This window comes from Sander lucioperca, chromosome 2, assembly GCF_008315115.2.
Source record: "Sander lucioperca isolate FBNREF2018 chromosome 2, SLUC_FBN_1.2, whole genome shotgun sequence".
NCBI classification, from domain to species: Eukaryota; Metazoa; Chordata; class Actinopteri; order Perciformes; family Percidae; genus Sander; species Sander lucioperca.
In genome coordinates, this window is record NC_050174.1 from 28812818 (window position 1) to 28831870 (window position 19053).

The following is a 19053-nucleotide window of genomic DNA, read 5'->3' on the forward strand; positions in this document are numbered from 1 at the left end:
TCCCATTGAGCAGAGAAGATCTGCATCAGAGTGGCCATCATTATTCTGGGAGAGTAACTCTATGCCGATTGTACCTTCAGCTCTGCTTTTTCTGACCTTTAAGAGATTGATATAGTGTTGTTACATACCAAGTGCATATACACATTTAGAAGTAAAGGTGTTGGTTCCAAAGTGAGATGAAGAAGATTCACGGCATATGTTTTTATTCAAATCTTCTCTTCTCTCTTTTCAAATTCAGTTTATAGAATCATTAGCTTTGAGGGTTGTTATGAGTTCAGTTCCCACGGTGAGAAACATCTGGTTAAAGTGGGTCAGGCAACAAAGTGAATGGTCCAGTTACAGCTTTGGGGGATGAGTTAAGGGAGTGGGTATAGCGAGAATGTTACTCTTTCTCCCACTGTAGTTTGAAAAGCAGTTCCTACTGTGTTGGTGAAGACATAAAAGTCATGAAAGGGAATCATCACTGTGTCTGTCACTTGCAACATGGACATCTAAAACTGTGAATGTGCATTGCATCTAGGGGTGCAACAGATCACAAAACGCACGGTACGGATCAGATCACGGTTTTGAGTCACGGATCGGATCAATTTTCGGATCAGCACAAAAAGGGGGGGTCGGGGGGATTTAAATGATTTATTAAAAATATAATAACTTATAAACTTCTATCACCAGTAAATTGCTGTTACATGACAAAAACAGATGAGAAAGGGGTATTTTATAATAGAAAATTATATTTTATTATAAGTTATTTTATAATATCTTTGAATGCACCACAAGGTTTACCAGTTTCAAGTAAATGCTACATGTAGTCTGTGTTGTTCTTCCGACAACAGCAGTGACCAAGTGCTAGTTTGTGTCTTTTAGTTCATAGCTTTAGCTGCAGACTGTTGTACGTCCCAGTGTTGTAATCCTCTACAGTGAAATAGAGTCACACTACACCATTTAGCTGTCAGTACTTTGACCGTGTTTAAGCCAGTTACTAGCTAATGGTAGGCTAACGTTACCTGCTGTCAAGTGGAACGTTAGTGTTAACTAGTGTCACATGTAGTGATGCTTCTGTTGCCTCTAACGTCTGTATTGGATCATTAGAGAGCAGAGCAGGCATTTAAGTGGCACCAAAATGAGGCACTGAAATCCGCTTTGCTATTCCGTCCGGTAGATACCAGTCGTTTAGGCACTGTTGCCATATTAGCAGTGGATTTTAACATGCGTCATTCATCTAAACAAAAAATTGCATTGCCTGTAACTTTTCACGGCAACCGTCCATAGAGACTTGTCAGCCTACTTTAAGTAACTGCGACAGTAAAAATGTATTTTACACTATTATTTTAGTTAAACTTTGCAATTGAGCCGCGGTTCACATGCGCTCCGAACCGTGAGTTTTGATCTGACCACAGATCAACTATGGTCCGTTACACCACTAATTGCATCATTGCATCCAAGATATCATCCTTGAAAGATATCCAGATGTACTTTACTAGTCTGGAATCCTGAATCATATATGACAGTGTTGGGAGTAACGCGTTACAAAAGTAACATAATTACAGTAATGTATTCCTTTTTGCTGTAACGCAGTAATATAACGCATTACTAATACAATTTCGGTAATAATATACCCGTTACAATCTCAGTAACACAAGTTACAATGCATTTTAACTCAACATTTAGTAGTGTTTTTTTTTTTTTTTATAATTTAATAATTCACCAACATCGCGAAACATATTGGCACAGAAAAAAAGTCTGTGTTATTTTCTGTTACTGGAATTCGATGGTTGAGATGACTGCAGAGACAGATATTTTTGCGAGATTGACATACTCCCATTATTTTCAGGAGTTATTACGCTGTGTTGAAGCTAGGTGCTGTCCCGTCACTGTTCCCGTGGTCAGAGCCAAAACCACATCTGTGTCCTGTCAGCGGGGGCAGCACTGTGTCCAAGCAGCTGACAGATATAAACATGTTGGGAATTAATGTTTAGGCTTGTTACATGTAATAGCATTACATTTTATCAGCAGTCGAAAGTTACTATACCGTACTTCAATACAATTGTTAGGTACTTTTAATTGAGTATTTTCATTTTCTCCTACTTATACTCCACTACAATTCAGAGTCAAGTAGGCCTTTTGTAGGCCAAGTCATACTTCTGCGATTATTTTGGTGAAAGTAACTCAAAAGTAACGCAAAAGTAGTGTCAAGCATTACAATTCAGAGACAGTAGTCCTATTTGTAAACACGCCAAAGTATCCCGGTTTCTGTACTCTAGCTAGCATTTTCAGGTTTGTCAAAATCAGAATAAGGGCTTATCCTGGTTTCTAAACCACGATATTACCCCATCAAACAGACACAGTGACATGAGTCAAACCTGCATTAGCGGTCGATCTGAATGGGTCAACGTGTCTCAGCCGACCCTCCATTGCAAGCTGTCCTCTGGCTAGGTTTGGACGCAGTCAGACACTGTCTGACTTTAGTGTAGAGCTGAAATTTCAAGTCTCAAAAATATTTGCAGTATTACTATTGCAACATGAAAGTTAATCAACTATTTTACAAAGATGTGCAAAACCTCTCTGGTTCCAGCTTTTCCATTGTGAATGTTTTGAATATTTTCAGTTTTTTCTGTCTTCTATTATAGTAAAGTGAATATCTATCAGCCAATTTACTTTAAAGGCTGAGCCAGTGACACTCATACTTACAGTACACTCCTAGGCAATGGACTGGTTGATCTATGTCTCACCTGCTGTGAGGCTGTAGTAGGAACACTTTATCACAGCTTGGCTTGGCATGATGCGGCTAAAGTGGACCAACCTAGGCCCATTGAAAAGCCCTATAAGATACAGTATTTAACAGTATTTATCATCAACATCAAGACGTGTTGTGATTGCTTTAAGCAATTAAATGCCTGGTGCCAACTTAAACAGTGGCTCCCAGTAAGATGGAGAACAGATTCAGAGATCAACCTGAGATCAACCTGAAAGACTGACTTGTGGGGCAAGTATAGCATTTATTCCTCTCTAAATGCAGAATGCCTCATTCTATATTTGGTCCAGTGATAATCAACATGAACAATGGATGTGTAATTGATGTGTGCAAGGAACAGATTTAAGTGGAGGTCACCCTCCGGCCCTGTGCTGTATGAATGATTCAACATGGAAATGGAGGAGTGATGTCATTCCGGCGCCACAGAATCCACAGTGGGGATAAAAATAGTTGAATCTGAGCAGTACAGAACAAATCACAACCTACCATCTAGTCCTTTGTCAACACAAATGAGCCCAGCCACAAGAGAGGGGAGTGAATAATGTAGAGAGCACAGGGCAGATATCCTCAGCCCAGTCGGTATCAGCGCACCTTGTCCATAAAATATTGAGGTGTCATCCATGAGTGTAGTAGTGTGAGGTTTCCGAGTGCAGCTGCAGGATGGATGCTACTATAGCAAACACAGCGCAGGCCCAACAGAATGTGAGCCTGTGGTTGAAGTGCAGCACAAACACTGCGCTTCTGAAAACGTTTGTTTGGAAATCACCCTCGTCAGCAAGGATGCCAGGGTAAGCTAATGAGTCCCAAATCACTCAGTGCAATCATTTTGTATTATGAGGTTACAACAGTTTATTTAAGCAAGAGTCTGACACTTAGCAGGAACCTCTCCTTAAATCTGGAGGACTTTATTTGCACAAGATAAGTGCCTAGTACTGCCATTTTTCCATCCAATTAACTTATCCCATTAGTGTAAGTTTTTAAGCAACATTTTACATGTTTTTCTAGTGCTTATATCACTCTCAGTTAGGTTTAGTTGGAGTCCATATAAAAATAAACTGGATATAAGATTGTCAGCACTTTTCCTTTAATTGATACTGGGGTTAGAGCAAAGACTGTAAAAATAATGGACATAGCATCAGTGACGTCACCTATTGGTTTGTAGAGTGCCGTTTTGAAGCCAGGAGTCTGCATTTCAGCCGTCGCTATCGCCAGCCAGAAGTGACCATTTATGGAAAAAAGGGCATAGCTGGGGGAGATGACACGTCTGGAATGACAAGCCAGTGTTTCATGCTGCTGTGCTAAGCTAAACACCAAAGAGGGAAAGTCGCCGATTTTCAACCCTTCTGACGCTAGTCATCAAGCAAAGTTTTACTGGCAGGTAAACTTGGACCTCCGGGTACTGGTGCCGTTTGTCAGCGTGTACGGCAGGACAGACAGGAGGAATGATTACAGCAAAACAAACCTGTTTCAGTGTTTATATGGGCACCTGCCTATTGTTTTTAGTTTTAAATTTTTTTTATTGAAAACCTGGAGTCTGATGGGGTTTGGCAATAGCGATTTTGGAGCTGGTTAAACAAAAATGATCTTATTCTTTAACAAAAAGGTCCATCTCTGTATGGGTTCTTTCCATAATGTTGTCAGACACTAAGAATAATAATCTCAACATGTCAGTGGCAAAAAAGCACTTTTAGTGGACGTAAACTGAAGGTGCATAATTGCCCAAAAACTAACATTGTAGCTTGTTTCACCGCTGCCAACTGTAGCAATCTCACTTAATACTGGATCACTTTCAAAGATTGTTGTTCCCATCAGTCACTTAAACACAAATACATATGAAAATACTGCATATCCTTCAATAGATGAACTTTCAAACTCTGCACATACATCATTCTGCACAGTAAAGCTCAAACATCCCAGTCAAGGAGCAATAAGCAAAATAAATTTTGGAGAAGAGGGCAACTTTAGAAAATGATGTCGTTAATGCCAACATACAGCATGGATTTATATAAATCGGAGGGAATGAAGCTACAGCTAATTCCATTACAAGTCTGAAAAAATGCCTAAAGTATCTATTTTCTTGTATGAACATCAAACATCAAATTGTCCTCTTTAAAAAATGCAAGTGATCTGAATACACTGCAGTTGCTGTGGCACCAGGGTGTAATTTCCAAGGGATGGACATGTCCCCCTCACTATCCACTATCCTCACTAATGGTATTTTCACCCCCCCAATCTTTCAGTTCTTTTTAGTTTGATTTACTCTCTAATGCCTACCATTCTCTAGAAGACTCTGAAAGTAGACTTTGAAAAGACTAAAGTCTGACAGCATCTCACATCTAAAGACAATCTGTCATAATGTCACAGACAGTTTTTAGTCACAGACTATATTTTACTACCAAGACTCAAAACTTACGATAATATCAAACACGTTTGATTTTGTTGGAACGTCAACATGAGAAAAAGACTGGATTAAGACAGCTCAAACTGAATTTTATGACCAACTTGCACCAAACAATTACGACGATGGGAGCGCGTCCCAACTCTAGCAAGACTCTCATTCGGATATTTAAAATGTGTCTGCGACAGTGGAATCGCTTGAAAAGTCATTTGATGTAAGTTTGGCATTAATTGTCTGCTTACTGTCCAGCCGCCAAAAAGCTGCAATAAGTAACTTTAGACTGGAATGATGAAGTGTTTGGGTTCATTTCTTTAAGGTAGCTACCACGAAGGTTTACCTATTTTGAATTAGTCATATACCATCCTACTTTTAACCAGCAAATCTATTGTGCTGTATGGAATAACTGACCCCAGACAACTCTTTAACAAAAAAGGTATTGTTTACTGAACGATAACTTAAATGTACAAATAATATTTAGCTGTTAGACTGAATACCAAAAAAAAAGAACACAAATCACACCCTTGCTAACTGCAATATTTCTTCAAATGATATTACACACAACTACTCCTTTACCAGTATCTCTATCAGTTTCCACTTAAAACACTCCAGCTACACAAAATGATCCCTCCTTACAGTAGTTTCAATGTAAAACTTACTCAAACCCTATTAAACCACTGTGTTGACACACACACACACACACACACACACGCCAAGAGGAAGAAAAAAAAAGTTGTGGGCCTGATGGTAGCTTGTGTGGACGTGCAGAACGTTATCTTCAGTGAAGCAAACACACAGACATCCAACTTACAGTTAGCTGTTAGTCCAAGAAACACAGCTCAAACACGAAAATGAAAACCAGTGACCAGCTACGGCAAAGTCCTCTTCAGCAGGGAAACACGCTGTCGTCCTCTCCAGTCCAAAATCAGCGTCCTCCGAATCAGCAACTCTCCGCCGTTAGCTCCAACTTTAGCTAGTCCGTTAACTCCAATTTTAGCTAGTCCGTTAGCTCCAACTTTAGCCAGGCACACTAGCACAACGTTTGTTGTAAACCACTGCTGTTAGACAGGAAAAGTGCCGTAGTGTACCTACACCTCTTCAGCTTCGTTATTCCACTTAGATCTTCTCCAAGCTAGCTAGTGTCTCTCAATGTTTCTCAGTGTTTTCTTTCCTCTTCTCGATTTGCAATTCTCTCCACTCTCCCGTGTCTCCGCTCAGCCGTTTTGCGTGTGTGTCTGTGTTTGTTTGTTTGTGTGTCTGTCTGTCTGTGTGCATGTCTGCCTGTCTCTGTCTGTGTGTGTGTGTGTGTGTGTGTGTGTGTGAGTGAAACAGGTTAGGCTACTTAGAATGTTATTTTTCATTTGAATGTTTATGCCGCGGCCGGAAAATTAACAAGCGACGTCAATGCGTTATAATCGATTATGGTGGGCCACTGCATCAATGCAGCATCGTCCATGTCCGCATCCCGATGCATTGATTATCTGATTAATTTCAACACCTCTACTTTCTAGAACACCACAAGGCCTTTCCATAACAGTAGAACATTCTCACTGGAAGACATCTCAGCATAACTAACAGGTTTGTACTAGAGTTGTATGTTTTTTTTAGATCATGGAGAAAAAGAAGGAAAAGCTGCTCTTACCTTCTCCTCTGAGCGGCTATGCCTGTTGGAGCGCCTCCTAAAGGGCTGTCATCCCCCACACCTCTAACTATCTCTCCGCAGTAAGTCCAAGATCTAAATCACTTCTGCACCACATGCGCCACAACAATGGGAGCAAATTTGAGAGCACGTAGAATCGAGACAGCATTTTAACAGGCTGAAGTGACAAAGGTTGTAATAACGGAGTTGCACTCAAAAACACATTCAAATAAGAAAAGAATAAAAAAGAAAACACATTTCAAGCTTGGTTGCGGTCATTCAAAAATGGAAACCACAGTTGAGCAATAGTGAAGATGTCAACATAGTGAATAACCAACCCAGTCTCACGGCAGTTCGTGATATGGTCACGTAATTTAATCTATTGATTCGTGTACACAAACACGTTTATCTCGTTTTTTTCGTGATGCTCAGCACTTTTATTAAACTAATGTATTTCAATGGGAAGCATCTTTCGTGATCACAGCACGATTCTTTCTGCCAGTCGGCTGCAGCAGAGAAGCTATATACAGCTTTGCTATTATTGGTATTTTTAGCCCAATAACTGCTGTTTTAATCAACATTTATTCACCAGATCTTATCATGGTTTATATGTATTTCTTTTAACATTATTATTTCAGTCTATTTCGGCCAGGGAAGCTGGATTGCTTTGTTGTTTATTGATATTTTTTAAACTATAACGCTACCTCTATCAACATTTATTTAGATGTTATCATGGTATTCATTTCTTTATTTTAATAATATTATTTCGGTCTTATTACGAGTGAAATATTACAGTATACTGTAAGACAGAACAGTAGGCTACGATATGAGCCGAGCTGGACGCATTCAAAGCCGATATCCCACAATGCAATGCAGGCATTCATATCAGAGAATCGGACAGCGATCAGCGGGTCTTTAACAACAATATCGCTTCAATGTACATATTTAATCAGTGGTTTTGTCACCAGCAACAACACGTTGTAATAGCAAAGCTGTATACAACTTCTCTGCTGCAGCCGGACTGGCAGAAAGAATCGTGCTGTGATGACAAAAGATGCTTCCCATTGAAATAAATTTGTTTAATAAACGTGCTGAGCATCACGAAAAAAACGAGATAAACACGAATCAGTATATTAAATTATGTGACCATATCACAAACTGCCGTGAGACTGGGTTGGAATAACTCAATAAAGAATAACCAGTATTTTTCCAGCTAAGAACAAATCACTTTTCGCCAAAGCATTAAAACCAAGTCTTTTATATTCATAAACAACCAAAACAACTTAAAAGCTTCCCTAATAAATATTTTTTTTATGTCAACATTGGATCAAATGAGTATGTGTAATGAGAAATGTGTCAAACCCACAGAGAATTATAACCAGCTCTACAGTTCCCTCAACTGCTCTGCGCCTCCTAGCTTTTTTTAGCTCATTGTTTTGTTTTCGGGCTAGCAATCTCCACTGTGGTAGAATTTCCGTCTTATGAGCTCATGCTGTGTAGTTGAGACAGTGATACTCATTCAGGTCAGTTTCCAACATAGTCTCACATTGCCAGACCTATCTCCACAGTGCTGTGGACTAAGGTCTGGCTATACAACAGATACATTCTAGGATAGGAGAAAAAAATGCGCTGGGTTGTTTGCTCTTCTTTAAACCAATCACAAGCGTTCTGGGCAGCGCTAAGTTCCGGACGCAGCAATGGTGGCTTTGCAAAATAATCTTGTTTTGGTGTAACATTTGCATCCCTTAAAGGGGTGATGAATGCAAAACCTATTTTACCTTGTCATAGTTGAATAATGACAGTTTAGTGGGTAACTAGGACATACATAGAACCTCAAAATCCCATTGACACCTCTTTCCTCAGCAAATCTCACAATTTGAAACTGCCTCTGAAAACGGGCAAATCTCAACGAGCCGCTTAGTTGACGTCAACTCGGCAGCTCCTCCTCATTTGGCTCTAGTCTCTGTCTTTGTCACGCCCAAACATTTACATAGGCTACACCACTGATCTGAGGTCAGCCTAGTCTTCTGAATAGGTCGCGTAGATCTCAGAACTTGTATACATTGTTAATCTGCTATTTTACCACTAAATTCACTTCTGAGAGTTTTTTATGCGAGAAATCAACTATGTAGACGTCAAATATGGGCCGCTTTACGAAAATTGATGTCTAATTGCAAATTTTGTCTGACTTTGTGTCGGAGTTCAGCGGCCAGTGCTGCCTGTGTTGCTGCCTCTCCGCCGGCCTGCCTTCCTTCACAGACCCCGGCCTGCTGTGAGGTAGATGGAGCTCCATCACGGCTGGCAGCCCACGGCACTCCATACCCGCGCAAAGTCACCGTTTTTTGGGTTAATGGACTACCAAACGGCGCTGCCCTGACAGAGCTCCAGGGCCTGCAGCTCCCCTCTTCCTGCTAAATGGCCGGTGTGTGTGAGTGAGAGCACGGTCAGCGAGCTTGTTACGCCAGCAATCTCTTACCACGGGTTCCAGTTAATCTTATAATGTGTGTAATTATAATGTGTTGAGTTATTTAAACAAACAATTGGGGAAATAAACGCCTCTTGTCCGCGAGTCTCATTGATAGAGCCTGCGGCTGGAGGGAGCTCTATCAATGAGAACTAGCTAGCCTCCTCTTAGAATTCCTCTGAAATTCACAAAAATGCATTCAATTGAAATCGGACACCATTGTTAGATTTATAAGACCTTGGGGTAGATGTAATATAAGTGGCGTGACGAAATTCAAACTGTAAATATACTCTAATTACGCCGAAATTTAAGCTAACTAGCCGCGATCTGTACACATAGGATTGAAGGGACAGTAGCAGCTAACGAAACCCCTAATGTTCACAAAAATGCGTTAAATTGAAATCGGACACCATTGTTAGCTTTGTAAGACCTTGGGGTAGATGTTATATAAGTTGCGTGACGAAATTCAAACTGTAAATATAGCTACTCTAGTTATGCCGGCAGCTGGCAGCCAGCCAGTTCCTGATGAAGCCCCAAGTATTCCAGTAGTCCAGTACCCAGGGAAACAGTGACTTTTACTGGGTATGGAGGTTGCCGCTTTCTGTCTGACACATCTTACCAAATTTGCAATTAGCCATCAATTTTCGTAAAACGGCCCATATTTGAGCTTTATATAGTTGATTTCTCGCTTAAAAAAGTCTCAGAAGTGAATTTAATAACGAAATAGCCCGACAAACAATGTATAACTTTGCAGTGTCTGAAATATGAGACCTGCTGTCTCGTCTCCAATGTGTTTCTATGTGGTTCGCTCAAACCAATCAGCGCGCAGCTCATCTAAATATTCGTGAGCATACCATATTTGGAAGAAAAGCTCTTGTTCCAAACAGAGCCATATTCACAGGGTAGTTAAGGGCCTAATAAAATAGCATTCGGGCAATTTTCAGCCCAACCAATGTTACATATAGGAGACCTTAAGAAACAGTGTAAAATACCCTATAGAATCATTCTATCACTCCTTTAAAAGAAAAAGCCACATAAAATATTAAATGAAGTTAAGGTTTCACACAATACAGTAACGTGAGCTATTTAAATTAGCTAGATACATGATTAAACATAATTTGATCTTACCAGTGTATTGCCATGTGTAACTTACTTTGTCTACAGCAATCCTGCCGATTGGTTCCAAGATGTCCCAGTTAGATAGTACATTCTGTAAACATATGTAAATCTTTACAATCATTCAAAGAACCAAGCAGGCCTGCCTTAATGCACGATCCAATTTTTCTTAAAAACTTGCTATTTTTACTGTGTGGTTTGATTTTGAAACGGCAACACACAGAGAGCGGAAGGTGAATAGATTCTTCCTATGATCCAGACTATGTCAAACATAACAGCAGTAGGTCATAACCTGTCACAGGCAGAGTAGTAGTTGAACTCTGTCTCAATAGATGACGAAGACGTAACAGCTGAATGAAAAGACAGTGATGCCTCAAGCACTCCCATCCCTCTCAGGGGATCAACACACATTCATACACACACACACACACACACACACACACACACACACACACACACGCACACACACACACCTAAGGATAGGCTCTACTGCAGTATGGTCAGGCTGACATTATTTTTAGTCTGTGTTCAGTTGGGTTCATGATTTAGGAGAGCATATGTCTTTACGCAGGGCCGTACTGGGACTGAAATTCAGCCCGGGACTTTAAGATGGAAAGGCCTTTTACGCGAGTGCTCTTGGTGCACGAGCAGAAGGATTTTTGCAGTTATTTTAATTCTAATAGTGTTTTTATGGTATAAAGAGAATCAGATTACGCTGAAGACCTTCGAGAAACTTAAAGAAACCTCCTCAGGTTGTATAAGCAAGTCACCACTGCACTGAACACAACCAGGTCAGCAAAACCTAATCTCGAACACATAAGTCACAGTATACTGCTAACTACCAGCATGTCATGTGCACAGTCAGTTGGAGACTCCAAACACGAGGATCAGTTCAAGTTAGGAGGGGCCGCTCGTATCCCCCCTCAAGATTGAAAGTATTGGTTTGGCCCAGTCTGAAACACACACACACACAGACACAGCGCTCCGCTGCAGCTGAACGGCCGGCCAGGCCGGTCGCGTATGAAAGAAAAAAAAAACAAAAAAAAAAAACGTATTGACCACCGGCTGGTTTTTTGACACTATTACGCTATGATGGAACTAAACCTGACACTTTATAGGTCACAGTAATAACGACCAATTTGACCCAATGTTCTAACATTCATCAATTTTAGTTGCTTACTAAAATTACCAATTTCTTCTCTGGGGACTACCAACGTTAAACTTCACAACCACACTTCTGCTTTCCCTCTGACAGATTAGATAGAGACTCAGCCAAAGGCGGGAGTCTGGCACAACCACCTCCGATTGGCCAACACTATGTTTCTGTTAACCCTTTCCTTGACTGGGTTACTACTGCTGTACACATGGAACATACTACTAGTACTGCTGTACACAGGGAACATAGTACTACTACTGCTGTACACAGGGAACATACTACTACTACTGCTGTACACAGGGAACATTCTACTACTAGGTTACAGGTGCATAGCATCGGCGACAGCCACATAGGATATTAAACCTGTTTCAAGCCCTTTGAACCTGTAATTTTTTGTCCTCTGTCACTAACAGACAAGTTCGCAAACTGTAACTTGAAGCACTAAAATTTATTAAAAAAAAATAAATATAATTTTTTTTATTATTATAATTTTTAGGGGGGCTGAGATGAAATTTAGGGGGGCTTGAAAAGGGTCTAAAATCGCTAATGTCATCAACCTCATTTTCATGCTTAGCAAATGCTGTAAGCATAGGAGTGTAAATTGCAACAAGTAAATCCTCGAGATTTACAAACATACCTTCATACATCCAAATGTATCCAAAGAGCAGAGACTGTAATTTGCCTATGGTTAATAGAACGTAAGACCGGCTTTTTTGTAATTTAGTTTCAGTACTCCCGATCCAAAACCAATCTCCCACTTTTACTTCACAGATATCAGGGGGTGTAAATGCAGAGCAGATCTTTTCACTTGGGCAGAGGGGAGTCCATGAGAACCCTGTATAATGAGTTTCTTTTGAGAGGTTTCTCTGAGAGAAAGTGTGAAATGAACAGCCAAACTGAAAGCTAAATTCAATTTACCTGAATGAAAGCCTTTAATCCGAGATGAATCCCCTTGATCTACACTAGCTCGGTAGACAGCTCGGGCCACGACACAAAGGGGAATCAACTAAATGCTTCTGCACTGTGATACAAGCTGTTCTCTGTTGAGGTTCACAAAGACATTGAAATGCTACTCCAAAACAAGTAAGAATTTAATTCTGGGTACGTCCCATAGCACTTAATTTAACTCCTCGAAGCTTCCACCTGCACTCCCTTCATGGAGAGAGGCAACGAGCAAATGTGTTTTAGAGGGATGAGACGTCCTTTCCTCTGAAGCGTCACATGAATTCGTCAGCTGTTTGGGCGGAGTTAGCAACTCCTTCAGCTGCATGGCTTCCAGGAAGGCTGCTCTCGTGTATCCTCACCTATAGCTCCTTGATGATTCCCCCTTGATGCTCGGTCCTCGGGGCAGAAATAAGAGCTTTGAGATGGCTTTCACCGAGGAGGGACAGAACTACTTCCGGTTCAGCCGAGGACCGAGGAGTTGAGGAGCAATCAAATAAGGGTGATGAGATTCAGCCTGAAGGCCATTTTACAGTCGCCATAGCCTGCCTGTCGAGCGCCAGTGTGACGTCATGGGAGCGCCGTTAACTGTTTATACTCGCGCATGGTGGTCGCAACACTAGTTGCAGTCTTCTCCTGAAAAGAGGTGGCGCTAATGAGGAAAGGCTACCTACTTTGCTATTTCTATGGACTAGAAGAAGAAGAAAAAGGTAAACAACGGCAGGACTGGCAGCAGCATTGACATCAATGCTTCGATTTGATTCGATGACCTACTTCGTTGGATCAAGCCTTTCATTTGCCATAAAATAACTAATCTTAACCCAGTAAGTTTACAAAAGAGACTTGCAGTCACTCTGAGAGGCCTGGCATCCGGTTACCCTCAAGCTCGTTCAGGCTTCCTGTTTCCGCTTTGTCGCGCGTTCGCTGAAAAAAAGTTGTGCGCACCCTCTGGACTCAAAATCCTGGCGTGCCAGCGAAATCAACGTCATTTTGACGCGTACCAGCTCGGCTATGGCGACTGTAAAACGGCCTTAAGTCCCACCTCCTGCTTCCTCTGCACTTGTTTCTACTTTCTGAAACCCGCTGACGAGCGCCTCTGTTACTTTCTGATAGGTCAGAGAAAGTCTACTCTATAGAGAGCTTCATTTTCAAGCCAAGTAATTACACCCCCCTCCCCCCTCCCCAGCCCAGGCCGAAGCTGGGAGCTCCCTCAATTTATTTTGTTAAGATAAGACAGTTCGTGTGGAATAGTAATGCAGTGCTACATAGCTTGGAGGGAAGAAGAGGTGGCATTTGGGAAGCAACGGGGAGGCGGATGGGCGACGTAGGCCCACTTTGTGTTCTCCCCGTATCTTTTCTGATTAACCTCTGGAGCGGGAGAGCCAGCTGAGCCACAGATAACTCCCTCTGACTCTACCTGCTGCTGTCAGGCTTGCTGTTTATATGAACACACTGAGCCATGCTGAGTTCAAAGTGTCTGCGGGTATCTGTGTGTGTGGGCAATGAGCATGCCTTTCTTGATGTGTGCTGTATGTGTGATTGGTTGCGGGGAGAATACATCGGGTGGATTAGCTTCATGAGCGGCAGTGTCGCTTCTGATATGCTGCTCAGCGGGTCCCACTGGCGTCCCCTGGTCCCCAGGGTAAGCCTGATGGAGACGTTTAATTCATGTAATTGTGTTGATGAGATACTCAGCAATTAAAAAGTTCTGCCGCCCACGTCGGCTCCGCTACAGGCAGCTGAGAGCTGCCCAAAGGGGAGGAGATCATGCAAAACACTGACATCTAAGCATGACTCAGCAGTCAGATGTTTCTCCTTATAGCACTGCGTCACCTCGACATAAAATGACCATTAGACCTAGGAGTGCTGCTATGAGGCACACAAGCACAGGGAAAAATGTGTCAGCTGGCAAGGTCATGATCAGCGCTCTTCTCATAAGTCTTGATGATTGCTGCTGTGTCACCCATTACATTGCTCTTCTGTCCTCTAATTGCCCCTCAACCACCACATTTCTCATCATTTAATCATCAGCAAATGTCATCTGAATGAGCTGTGTGTATGTGCATGTGTGTGTACCTAAGTAGAGGAGAGGACCTGGCCATTGTGCAGGGCTGGAGGAGGTGACCTTCAGGGGCGGTCCGGGTAATGAAATCACAGGGAGGAAGCCCTGATGTGGGGCCCCGCCTGGAAACCCTTCCGTCAAGGCTGACACTGATGACCACATCCTAATTGAAACAAATGTGCCAATTAGGCAGTTCATTTCTCACATCCTCTGTCACACACTTGCCAGGCTAATTTGTATTTGTCCCTTCATTTTCTTTTCTCCTACCACCTCTTCCCCTTCCCCTCTCTCTCTCTCTCTCTCTCTCTCTCTCTCTCTCTCCTTCTCTCTCTCCTTCTCTCTCTCTCTCTCTCTCTCTTTGTGTATCTCTCTTTCTCCTTCCTTTTTCTCTGTAAATCTTTTCATCATTACCTAAGGTTGTAAGCGGCAGACTGACAGAAAATGTGCAGCATGGCCCGCTGCGACGGCCGGCTTGTGCCACACATTAATTGCCTCTTTGAAGTCACACATTTTCCAGGCTAAAATTGAAAGAAATACATAAAGAGTCAGAGGGTGGGGATGCCACCACTTCTGTAACCATTCAGTGACAGATGACTTTAATCATTGGAAAATTAGACTCTGCCCCCATCTTCTGTCTCTCTATTTTCTTATCTATCAAAGATGCTAAGCGTTTTACCCCTGATGAAAATCCACACTAAGGGCTAGCTTTTAATTGTAGAGAAGAATCTGAAGAAAATGGGCTTTCTAAGTTTTCTTCAAGGAAAAGAAAAAATGGGGGCTTCAGCTGATGTAATTGTACTGTACTCCTCCGAAAAAGAAAGATTTCCACTACAGCTGCACAACAGTGTTACAATTGACTCAAATAGGTGAGAAAAAAATACAGATGGTGAGAAATGATTACTGTGTTATGATGTTCATTATCATTTTTATTTGTGTCAATATATACCTGCAATCCATCATCCCTCGGGTCTGTTTGTCATTTCTATTTACCCATTGTTTGCATGCCCACAGGCACTTCCTATTTGCATCCAGCCTGAGTGTTGTTTATTATAATGGGTGCCTGTGCGCTTCCTATAAATCCATCAGCCCGGCCCATTCTGCCACACTTTGAATGTAATTTGCAAACGCAGCGATGCAGCTCCTATACCAGGGTTGAAGCAGTAAAGCGTCACTAAGTTTGTAATTTATAATTAGTTTTCCTCTCTGTTGCTGGCAATTGGTTATAGTGCTTCTTTTGACTGTCTAATGGCTTTAGTGTTGGTGGTTGTGCTGCCTAGCTGTGGTTATACATTAGGGTAGGACTTGTAGGGTGTAGTTGACCAGCGGTTATGTGTGTTACTGTATATTTTTAAGGGGAGTGAATCAAAATATGAGATCAGCATGATCTGAGGTTAGATTTAAAGGTTTAGTATGCCTGAAACAAACTAGTTTGTACAACGTGTTATCCAACCACGTCTAAAGGCAAACGTTTTTATACCTGTGTTGAATAGTAACACTCAAAGTTGGGGCAAAAAGCTTGCCATCATAGCCTCCTCTCGACTGCACTGCACTGCCTCCCTGATCTCTCTCCAAGAGCTCTGTCTTTTGTGTCTATTTGTAGTCTAAGTACTTAGTCTTACACACAGAAAGTGACAAAAATAGTTCTGTCAAGAATGACATTTTAACTTGATAGGGAAGTTAAAATCTGGCCTACTAGCATTATAGGGGGAGGTCGGGCATACAAATACTTAATGTGCTCCTCTGTACTTTAACTCTGTCATTTAAGTCGTACCAGACAGCATTTTAACCATCAGGAAGTTACAGGATGTAGTCTATAATAGACATGGACATTTAGTAGAACAATGCCAAAAGAGAATATTACTACCTGTCACGTCTTGTCCAGTGTCAAGTTTCTGTGTTTAATTGGTTTCATGATTTCTGTTGGTTTTCCATTTCCTGTTTTATTTTGTAGTCTCTCTGTTCTCTTATGTGTTGTCTTGTTTTACTTCCTGTCTTTTGGTTTTCCCGCCTTTGTGATTGTCTGATGTCTTTCACCTGTTTCCCAGCCCTTGTGTCACCTGTCCCTTGTTAACCCTTGTTTACTTGTGTATTTAGTCTCTGTGTAATCTTTTGTCTGTGTCAGATCATTGTTGCTGTTTCGTGTATCTCGCTTGCCTTTGTTAGTGGATTGCTTGCTACTCTTTCTGTGTTTTGTTCGTTCCTGTTTTTTTGGGATTCTGCCTGTTCCTGCTTTTGCATTTTGCCTGTGGGTAGTTCGTAGTCTACTCTTTTTTGCCTGCTGTATCCAGGACTCCTTTTGTTTGTTTGGATTTTCATTAAAATAATCCTCGAGCTTACTCGTGTGTCTGCCGTCTCTGCATTTGGGTCCGACATTCCCCTTTTCGACGTGACACTACCTACCTGTAGCTTACATTACCCCAGTCCATTTGATGAGCTCTCATTAGACCTATATGTTGGTGTTATTATTGTTCCGTCTATTAAAGTTGCAAAAACATTTTTTACTTTCTCAATTTTTACAAAAAAGTCAAATTTTATACTGAGCTGACAAAAAAAGGGAAACAGTACAACACGCAAATCTTCCACTTTAAGATACAAAAATGTTTGTCTGAATGGGATTTGAATTACAGGAGTTTTCAGAAAAACTGCAGGTAATTGCAGAAATTATCTCAATTGCTGTCAATGATGCATTCTAAATCCATCATTTGTGATTTCCTGACTTGGATAGTTTAGGTCTGAGTGCACTGGTATGCCAGCAAACTAAATGAGACCAACTGTCAAATTAGCAGCACTGATACGGGTAGTGCATGTGTTAAAGAGACCGCCTTTAAAATTGGAGAATTTGATATAGGCAAACTGATATCCAAATTTGAAAAACAATTTAATCATTAAATAACCTCTAAACAAGAACAAGACAGACACCAGAATGGTATTTGGACAAACCAAGCAAATTTGCAATACTACAGTTGTGTGAGTGGAATGCTTTAAGAGCCTATAAAGTCATGACCAGTTGACAAACAGATATTTCAGCGGTTTAGTACTCCATTCATAATTGTTATAATTGCCACTGTTCATCATACCAACTGCTATAATTATTATGAATCATATTTAGTTATCTGTGTCTCTGTGTCCCAACCGGCAGCAGCAGATGGCCGCCCACCAAGAGCCTGGTTCTGCCTGTTTAAAGGAAGTTTTTCCTTGCCACTGTTGCACCAAATTATAGAGTGTGTTCTAGACGTACTCTATCTGTAAAGTGTCCTAAGAAAACTTATGTTATGATTTGACAATATAAATAAGAATTGATTTGAAATGATCCATCTTCATCCATTTATCCAGGGTTGGGACAGTAGCTCCAGCAGGAGATCCCAAACTTTTCTGAACCGCATTAACCAGCTCTGACTGGGGGATCTCTAAGCTAGGCCAGTGTAGAGATATAATTTCTCCTCCTAGTCCTGGGCCTTCCCCGCGGCCTCCTCACAGCTGGACATGACTGGAACACCTCCCAGGGGGCATCCTTACTAGATGCCCGAACCACTTCAACTGTATCCTTTCGACGCCTGAGAAAACACATTAATGACCAGCCTTAATGACCATAGATGAGGGTAGGAACCTGTAGATGGAGAGCTTTGCCCTCTGGCTCAGCTCTCTTTTCGTCACAACGGTGCCGTAAAGCAAATGCAATACCAGTAATCCTCTTCTGTAAAGTTGGGGGACTCGCAGGAGAAGAAAAATAGAGAAATATAAAGAAATATACCACAGAAAGAGATTTGGTGACTTTTTTCCCTAGTATGGGTCAAAACACCAGATCCTACATTTCCCCTGATGCATCTTGTTAGCATCTTTATTTCGACCATCCCTGCCTGACTAGTCTATATCCACAACGTTCCACTTCCGGGATCGCTCCGTTGCCGACGGAAATTCCGCCGGATTTCACTCATTTAGGCCGGATATCTGTTGCCTTGGGCTTCCTTTGTGTTGGCGTTTTAAACTCCGGTTGATTTATGAGGACTATGGTTAACCTTTTCTCAGATTCCTGCAAGGTAAATCCAGACAGCTAGCTAGACTATCTGTCCAATCTGACTTTTCTGTTGCACGACTAAAACAACTTTGAACATACACATGTTCCACCAAAACAAGTTCCTTCCCGAGGCTATTTTGGAGAGGCGCCCAAAACGATTGTGATTGGTTTAAAGAAATGCCAGTAAACCAAAGCACGTTTTTCTCCCATCCCGGAATGCTGTGTGGACTAGCCAGAACCTCCTCCGCAGCGCTGTGGAGGTTGGTCTGGCAATAGGATACTACTACCTGACACACTGCCACTCAAACTCCATGCCTCCAGTTTTTAGTGCAGGCTTTCTGTTAAAAACATCCAAGACAAGATACCCAGAGATAACCCCGAAGTAGTCCCAATGAAGGACAGCAGTCAGACAGTTAGCCAAACTTAGTTGTAAGAGAAAGCAAAAATGAATAGCAAAATGACTACTTACTATTATTGCCAACATTTCAGGTGTGCTCACCTGTATCAGTTTA

The 19053-nt window shown here is 41.6% G+C and overlaps 1 protein-coding gene across 1 annotated transcript in view; it reads left to right on the plus strand.

The window, feature by feature from the left end:
* The window catches only part of unc5db (unc-5 netrin receptor Db), a 335673-nt gene that overhangs the window by 217510 nt on the left and 99110 nt on the right, over positions 1–19053 (plus strand).